Source organism: Mesocricetus auratus, unplaced genomic scaffold (assembly GCF_017639785.1).
Source record: "Mesocricetus auratus isolate SY011 unplaced genomic scaffold, BCM_Maur_2.0 Super-Scaffold_6730, whole genome shotgun sequence".
Classification (NCBI taxonomy): domain Eukaryota; kingdom Metazoa; phylum Chordata; class Mammalia; order Rodentia; family Cricetidae; genus Mesocricetus; species Mesocricetus auratus.
In genome coordinates this window covers 6,074,700-6,082,109 of record NW_024429184.1, presented here as the reverse complement: position 1 = coordinate 6,082,109, position 7,410 = coordinate 6,074,700, and the positions used below count along the sequence as shown (strand labels likewise).

At 44.4% G+C, this 7,410-nt stretch overlaps 1 pseudogene; it reads left to right on the top strand.

Annotated features, from left to right (window-relative positions):
• Positions 1–1,268: 1,268 nt before the first annotated feature.
• LOC101823479 lies at positions 1,269–1,942 on the top strand (annotated as a pseudogene).
• The last annotated feature ends 5,468 nt before the right edge of the window (positions 1,943–7,410 follow it).

The following is a 7,410-nucleotide window of genomic DNA, read 5'->3' as shown; positions in this document are numbered from 1 at the left end:
AGGGCTGAGATGGTAAAGAACGAGATTAGGGCTCAGGTTATACACTAGTACCAGGAGGTACACGGCAGTTAGTTTTGATTGCCAACTCCATGAAATTCAGAATCAGTCACCTGGAAAACAACTGAAGGATTTTGTGTGATTGCTTTCAGAGGGGTTTGATTGAAGTGGAAGAACCTGATGTACAGAGGGTACAACAGTCTCTGTGATGACTGACTGTCACCACAGTATGGCCAGATGCCTCTTTCCTGCCCCTGTGGCAGGACGGACTGTACCCCCAAACTGGGAACCAAAACAAACCCCTTCTGCTTTACGTGGTTTCTGCTAGATGCTTTGTCACAGTGATGAGAAAAGTGACTAATGAAGGGATCCCTCTGAAATTCAGGGACGTGTTTCCTTGTTGGGAGCTCAAGCTATTAGATGAGCAGAGAGCTAGCTTTCAGGGGTCTGCTAACAAGCAAACAGCAAGCAGGAAAGTGATGCATGCTTCCCTTTCTTCCCTTTCCTCAATCCGTGTTGCACCCGTCTTGACCTGTTCTGTGCAGAAGAGGCTGACCTCATGGGCTGCCTCAATGGTCCTCAATCTGTGTTGCACCCGTCTTGACCTGTTCTGTGCAGAGGAGGCTGACCTCATGGGATGTCTCAATGGAGACCCTTGCTGGGTAGCAGCTTCCTGCTGGCGGTGCCAATGGGAGTTCTTGGCAGGAGACTTAGTAGTGCAGGGGAACTGCTCTGCATGCTGGGAGTTGCGGTACTCCCCTCAGAACTGTGGCTCCTGGTGAGCGGCTCCTTCTCTGTGGTCCAGGCTCCTTCCCTCTGATCCATCCGGTCGCCTCACTACCGTTGCTTATTCTCCCAAGCTTCCTAGCTCTGTGAGTGCTCTTTCTTTTAACACCCACTTACCTGAATCATCTGGGGGTGAATTCTGTTCCCTGCTGACACCCTGACTGTCACACAATGTTGACTTGCTTATTTTTAGTGGCTTAAGGAACGGCATACACAAATAAGAAAAATCAAAACAAAACTTCATCTCATTTATCTTATTAAAGTGAAGGTTTATTTATTTATTTATTTATTTATTTATTTATTTATTTATTGTATTATGACCCGCACGTGCACACTCGGGCGCGCGCGCACGCGCGCGCGCGCGCACACACACACACACACACACACAGGGAGAGAGATAAAATCAAAGACAATTTGATCGCATTACCTTACTCTTATTATGGTATAGTAAAAACGTTATTGGAGGTCTTTTCCGCTCGGCGGTTCTCCTGCACGGCAGGCAGCCATGGCGCCCAGCCGGAATGGCATGATCCTGAAGCCCCACTTCCACAAGGATTGGCAGCGGCGAGTGGACACTTGGTTCCACCAGCCGGCACGCAAGATCCGCAGACGCAAGGCCTGGCCGGCGAAAGCACACCGCATTGCCCCTCGCTCGGTGGCTTATAGTAAGGTGCCTCACAGTGAGATACCACACCAACGTCCGAGCTGGCCGGGGCTTCAGCCTGGAAGAACTCAAAGTGGCCGGTATCCATAAGAAAGTGGCTTGCACCATCCGGGTCTTTGTGCTCCCAAGGAAACAAATCACTGCAGGCCAACACGCGGTGCCTGAAGGAGTATAGCTCAAAGCTCATACTTCTGCCCAGGAAGCCGTCTGCTCCAAAGAAGGGAGACAGTTCTGCTGAAGAGCTTAAACTGGCCACCCAGCTAACGGGACCTGTGATGCCCATCCGGAATGTCTACAAAAAGGAGGAAGCCAGAGTTATCACAGAAGAAGAGAAGAACTTTGAGGCTTTTTTTTTTTTTGCAAGTCTTGGCATGGCCCCGGGCCAATGCCCGGCTCTTTGGCATCCGAGCAAAAAGGGCAAAGGAAGCTGCAGAGCAAGACGTTGGAAAGAAAAAGTGGTGTGCTGTTGGGCTATCGCAGTCAAGTCTTCCATAAAGCAAAAAAAAAAAAAAAAAAAAAAAAAGTTATTGGAAAATAGGTGTCTACACGTATGGACGACGCTGGGGAACAAATGGGTGAACTAATTTTACAGACTAGCTGTCTGTCTCTTTGACCAATGCATGACACCTGGAGTTCCCACTGCACTTTGGAGTTTCACGAGCTTTCTTTTCAACAGATTTTCATGAGCGTTTACTCTGTGCTCTCCACCATCCCCCAAACTGGTGACACGCTGGTGGGTGACAGTCATGACTCCTGTATCACAGTCTAGTTGGGTGGCATACAGGAAAAGCAGCTATGGCAGTTTGAGGACAATGCAGAGAAAAGGCCCGTGCAGAGGCGGGGCTTGTTTCCTTGGGCGTGGGGGTGGGGTGGTGATGTCTAGACCAGGTGCCTCTTGAGCTGGAGCTCTGAGCATTACAGGAGTTTGTCTAATGGACGAAGGAAGGGCATTTCAAGCAGATTTTCAATCCTGCCTTGAACAGCAGTAAGGGGACGTGGCAGAATATGGCACCCAGGAGACGGTGTCCTGAAATTAACTTGGCGAGGCTGAATTGCAGGGTTGAGAGAGAGGCACAGAACGCAGCAGAAGAAGGTGGGACTCTGGACTCCATGCTTAGGGAAGGAGCCACTGTCTGCAGACAGCTGTGATTTACCGGAGACTTTTAAAGTTTGTTTTATTAAAGGGGACGACATGGTCAGATTGCCATTTTTACAAAGATCACTCTGGTTATCACTGAAGAGACGGATTAGGGACTCAGATTCTAGTTAGGATGTTGCTGCAATGGTGTAGGAAACAAAGACCCGAGACTATTGATTAAAGCAATGGACAGGATGTGAAAGTCCCAGGGCAAATCCCCTCAGATCCACGGCTGATCAAGAAGGAGGTCAGCAAGCGGTTCTCCTTGAATTTTTCTTTTAGATTTTGCCTCCAATCTATCACCTTGCAACACTAATTCCAGACAATCTTTGGATAACAATGATTGAGTAGTTTCTACCCTCTCATGGGCTTTTAGACTTGTGCGAGTTAGGAATATCACAAATGCTATATAATTTTACAAGCTGGTATATTGGTGAAATAAAAAGCAGATTGTACCCCAAGAACTATCTCCAGGCAAATGCCACATGGTTTGATTTGTGACTACTTTGCCTGTGTGTTTGTACAATTAGGGCCCGAGGGCAGTGGGAGATGCGCATTTACTCTCTTTCTCTGTATGTGTCCTCTTCCCTTGTACCCACAGTCACCTTGGAAAACAAAATCTTATTTGCGATCTGCCTGGGAGCAAATCTACTACTTCAAAGTTGGACTTGGCGAAGTTTTGGATCCCATTGGGTGGTTGAGCTACATTTCTCTAGCCCTTTTTGTCAGGTTTCCTATTTTAAAGCAATGAAATTTTAATAAACATATACTAATCATTTTCACGAGTCCTGTTGCATGGAGGGTCTCAGTTAAGCTAATCACATGCATCACTTGGTCTATGAATTTATATATGTGTCTAAGAAACCTTCTTAGTATTTCCAGGAGAAACCATGAAATCTGGTTTATCTAACTCTCGCCTGAACACCCTCATCTTTCTGGGCTGCGAAGCAACAGACGGGTTGCGACTACTTTGACGTTTATTGATATTGAGGATAAAATGAAAATAGCTCATAAACTCCATGGCGTGTTTTGAATTTTACTGTCGTTGCTATTATTATAAACAACACAATTTGGGTGTATTTCAAATGCTACTGTGACCTTTGGAAAATTTTATTTCTGACTCTGGTAATCATTGGTATAGACTTACGACTTTTGCAGATTTCTGATATGCTATATTTTATAGGTGAATGCAAGAGAACCTACTCTTGGTATAGTGGAGTATGCGATGATGCTAATTATTAATTGTAGTGATCTGTGGTGCTCTTTCTGTGAATTTTTATGAGATAATCTGAATGAGAGAATGCAGGGAAGATGCAGGGTTCGGGGTGAATGGTAACAATTGGAGAGGCCGGGGTAACTGGTCACATTTGGAGAGGCCGTTGAAGGGTTTGGAGAAGGGACTGAATAGAGATAAGTGAGAATGATGTCTATTAAGGCACATTGAGGGGTCAGCAGCTCCCAGTACCCAGCAAAGACCCCTCCTGGCATGAACCGGCATAGCCGTGGTGACTCCATGGCCTTCCTTGGACGTCGTCCAGGGTAAAATGGTGTCTGGTGCTGCTAGGATGCCTGTAGTTTGTGTCTTCAATCAAAGCTTTGTTGATGCCGTGTTCTTCACTCTCCATCCTTTAGACATTCTGAATGCTTTCTTTCAGCTTCGGTTCTATGAATCACGACAAAGGATAGCAAGAGATTCCCCCAAGTTCTCCAAGAAGTCACAGAACCTGATTAGTACTTAAAAGGAAATGCCATGTTCCTAATAAAAACATGACTCACAAACCTCTGGGAATTCTTTGCATGGCAATGGTATATTAATCAGGATAGCTGGCCTTCACCCCCAAGTTCACCTTCTTCCTGGTGCTCCTTATGTCGTAGTAATACCTGATGCAGTCCTTTATACACCGTCTTCTGCTTCTATTATTTACAGCAGATGTCCCCTTCCTGACCTGTGCAGCTGAGATACTGAACGGATTTTCTGGGGGGACCCAGTAGGAAACAGAGAGAGGATTTGCAGATGTTGACTTTGATTTAGGTTGCACATTGCTAGCCTGAGGTCTTCAGAAGGACCAGAGTCTTCCTATTGTCTCATCCCTCTACAAAAGGGACACCTTTCAGTCATCCGTTATTTAGGGAGTAGTGGCAGACACCTCCGTTTCTTGATATTTAGTCTGGAGAGTAGTAGTAGATCTCCCTACTCATGATGGTCAACACTGTTTATTTTTTCTGAGAAGCATTTTCTTCTTGAGGTGACTTTAGTTTCAGGGATATGTTTTACACTTTGGGCCATATGAGTAGCCTTCATTGTAGGCTTAAGTTAGGTAAAGGTCTCAACCTACAGCTCCGTAATCGCAGTTGTGTCAATAGAAAATCCATACACGAGGGACTTGCTTCCTTATACCAAACAAGGTGAAGTATCATAGCAAGAGGGACAAGAACAATACAATGATTCTTTGTGTCATTTACTGTCTACTATGTGTTCCAATAAATTCTGCATCTTCTATTCTGCTATGTAGTCTGTTGAGAATACATATGTTATCTTTAATTCTCCCATAGGTCTTGTTGAAAGGATTACTATCATTCCATTTTCTAGATGTAAAACAACTACTACAAAAATCAGGGATAAGAAGAGATAACTAACTTATCACCACACAAGGAAGTTGAAAAATTTAGATTCTAAGTGGATCTAACGGACCTCAGCTTTTATGATTTTTCCTGCTTCTTCTCATGTGTGGGCCCTATGTTTAAGATCCATACCTTTAGGAGAAATGCGAAGTTGATATGTAGATCTTCAGAAGACAGCATAGGGATGTTAGGTGTCTCTCAGTGGCAGGTTTAGGGAGAGAATCCCATATCAGTGGCCTGGCTTAGAAAGGACAGTAGAGAAAAATGGAGTGTCCATTTTTGTGGGGAGGAAGTTTCCATCTCTTTGTTATCCCCATGGATTTTGCTATGGCTTCCTTGCTTATTGGTTGCCCATCTTTTTGTAGAGAAGATTCTCTGGAAGGATCTTAAAGAGGTTTCAGACTTCCATTTAGGTTGCTGTGGAGTGAAAGAGATATGATAGCATGCCTAGGAAAGAACATCTGGAGAACAAGGAGGTAACTAATTTTGGGGGTATGTGGACATGTTAGAAAGAGTATTCTTGCTATACTGTGACTGCTAGATATGAGAGAGAGAGAGAGAGAGAGAGAGAGAGAGAGAGAGAGAGAGAGAGAGAGAGAGAGAGAGAGAGAGCAGGGAGGAGAATTAGATGGGAATAGCTAAGGAGTATAGATACAGTTGTTTGCTGAAGAGATGGCATACGCCTTTATGATGAGGAACAGGGTCGAGTCAAGGCTAATTCTAAAGTCTAAATAGTGCATGCATGATGAACTCATAAGAACGCTTAGGAAACGAAGATTGAGAGCCCCCCAAAGAAACAATAGATGAATGTGATATTATAAAAGGAAATAACAAAAGAAGTCTTCACAGTAAAGCCCAAGACTGGGCATGTAGCTTCACTGGTAGAGAGTTTAGTGAACACACACTTGCACAAATCCTCTTTTATCAGCACCATCCAATAAACCAGGCATGCTGACACACACCTGTAATCCTGGCTCTCAGGAGTTTGAAGCAAGAGGATCAGAATCTCAAAGTCACCCTCAGGTACATGACAAGTTAAAGCAAAAAAAAAAAAAAAAAAAAAAAAACCAAACCAAATAATGAAACCAAACCTAGAACAGAAACAACAACAACAACAAAAAAACCCCAACAACAGAAAACCTCGGTGCATGGGGAGTGACTCTTACTCTTCTTGAAGCCTGTGAATATTTTAGCTGGGCTCGTTCAGTCCTGTGTGTATTCCCTCCGTCCTTGCATCCCTCTGTCCCTCTGTCCCTCCTTCCCTCCACCCCTTCCTTCTTTCCTTCCCTCCTTCCTTCCTTCCTCTCCCACTCCCTCCTCTCTCTTTCTTGCCGTTTTCATGTTTGGGCGAATGTTAGAACAAACTACTATCCACTCCACAGATTCTGTAGGATTCTCATTCGTCCCTACTGAACCACAGAGCACAGTTTGAAAAGCCAGTGACCTAAAGATAAGGCAGCCACATCTCTGTTAAGGTTCAGAGAAGAGAAGAATAGGAACAAAAGAGATACGTGGAGAATATTAAACAGAAAGTTCTTGATGTCTTCATACCCAGTAGCAAAAGCCTTTTTAGCAAGAGAAAACTAGAGTGGCTGTCAATCATCACCAAGAGAGTTTATGGATACTTACTAGCAAGAAAGGGAAAACAGCCACAGAATGGTCTATAGGGGAAGAATACAGACTCTGTGGCACATCAGAGAAGCCATGGATGTGTCAAAATACAGCCTGAATCGAGTTCACTGTGGCTACAAAGAAGAAAACAGAGGCAGGGTGAACATGAGCGTACATATCAGGGAGTTAATGCACATGGACATAAAAATTATGTGGAAATGGTGGCTTTTAGTGGGAGGATTATTTACAAATACAAAATTTCAAGCAAAGCACCTGGCTTTTATAAAATATTTTGAGACTGTAACGGGAAAATCCATGGAAATGCCTAAAACACGCTAAGATGCTTACTATTCTGGGGTATTACCATCCTGTTTTTTGCACTTTTCTGTTCCTGGTCATGTATTCACATCAAAAACTTTTGTTGGCAGCTGCTGCCTTGCAGACATCATGTTCCAAACCATACTGGAAGAGAAGAGCATGCTGTTCTCCTTAAGGAATTTGAAGGTCAGCTGGGAGACACTGCAGGAACTTGGTGTAGGGTGTTGCATCATTGGCACTAGGGTGTTACTCAGACTTCGAGCCAGAGGCAAGT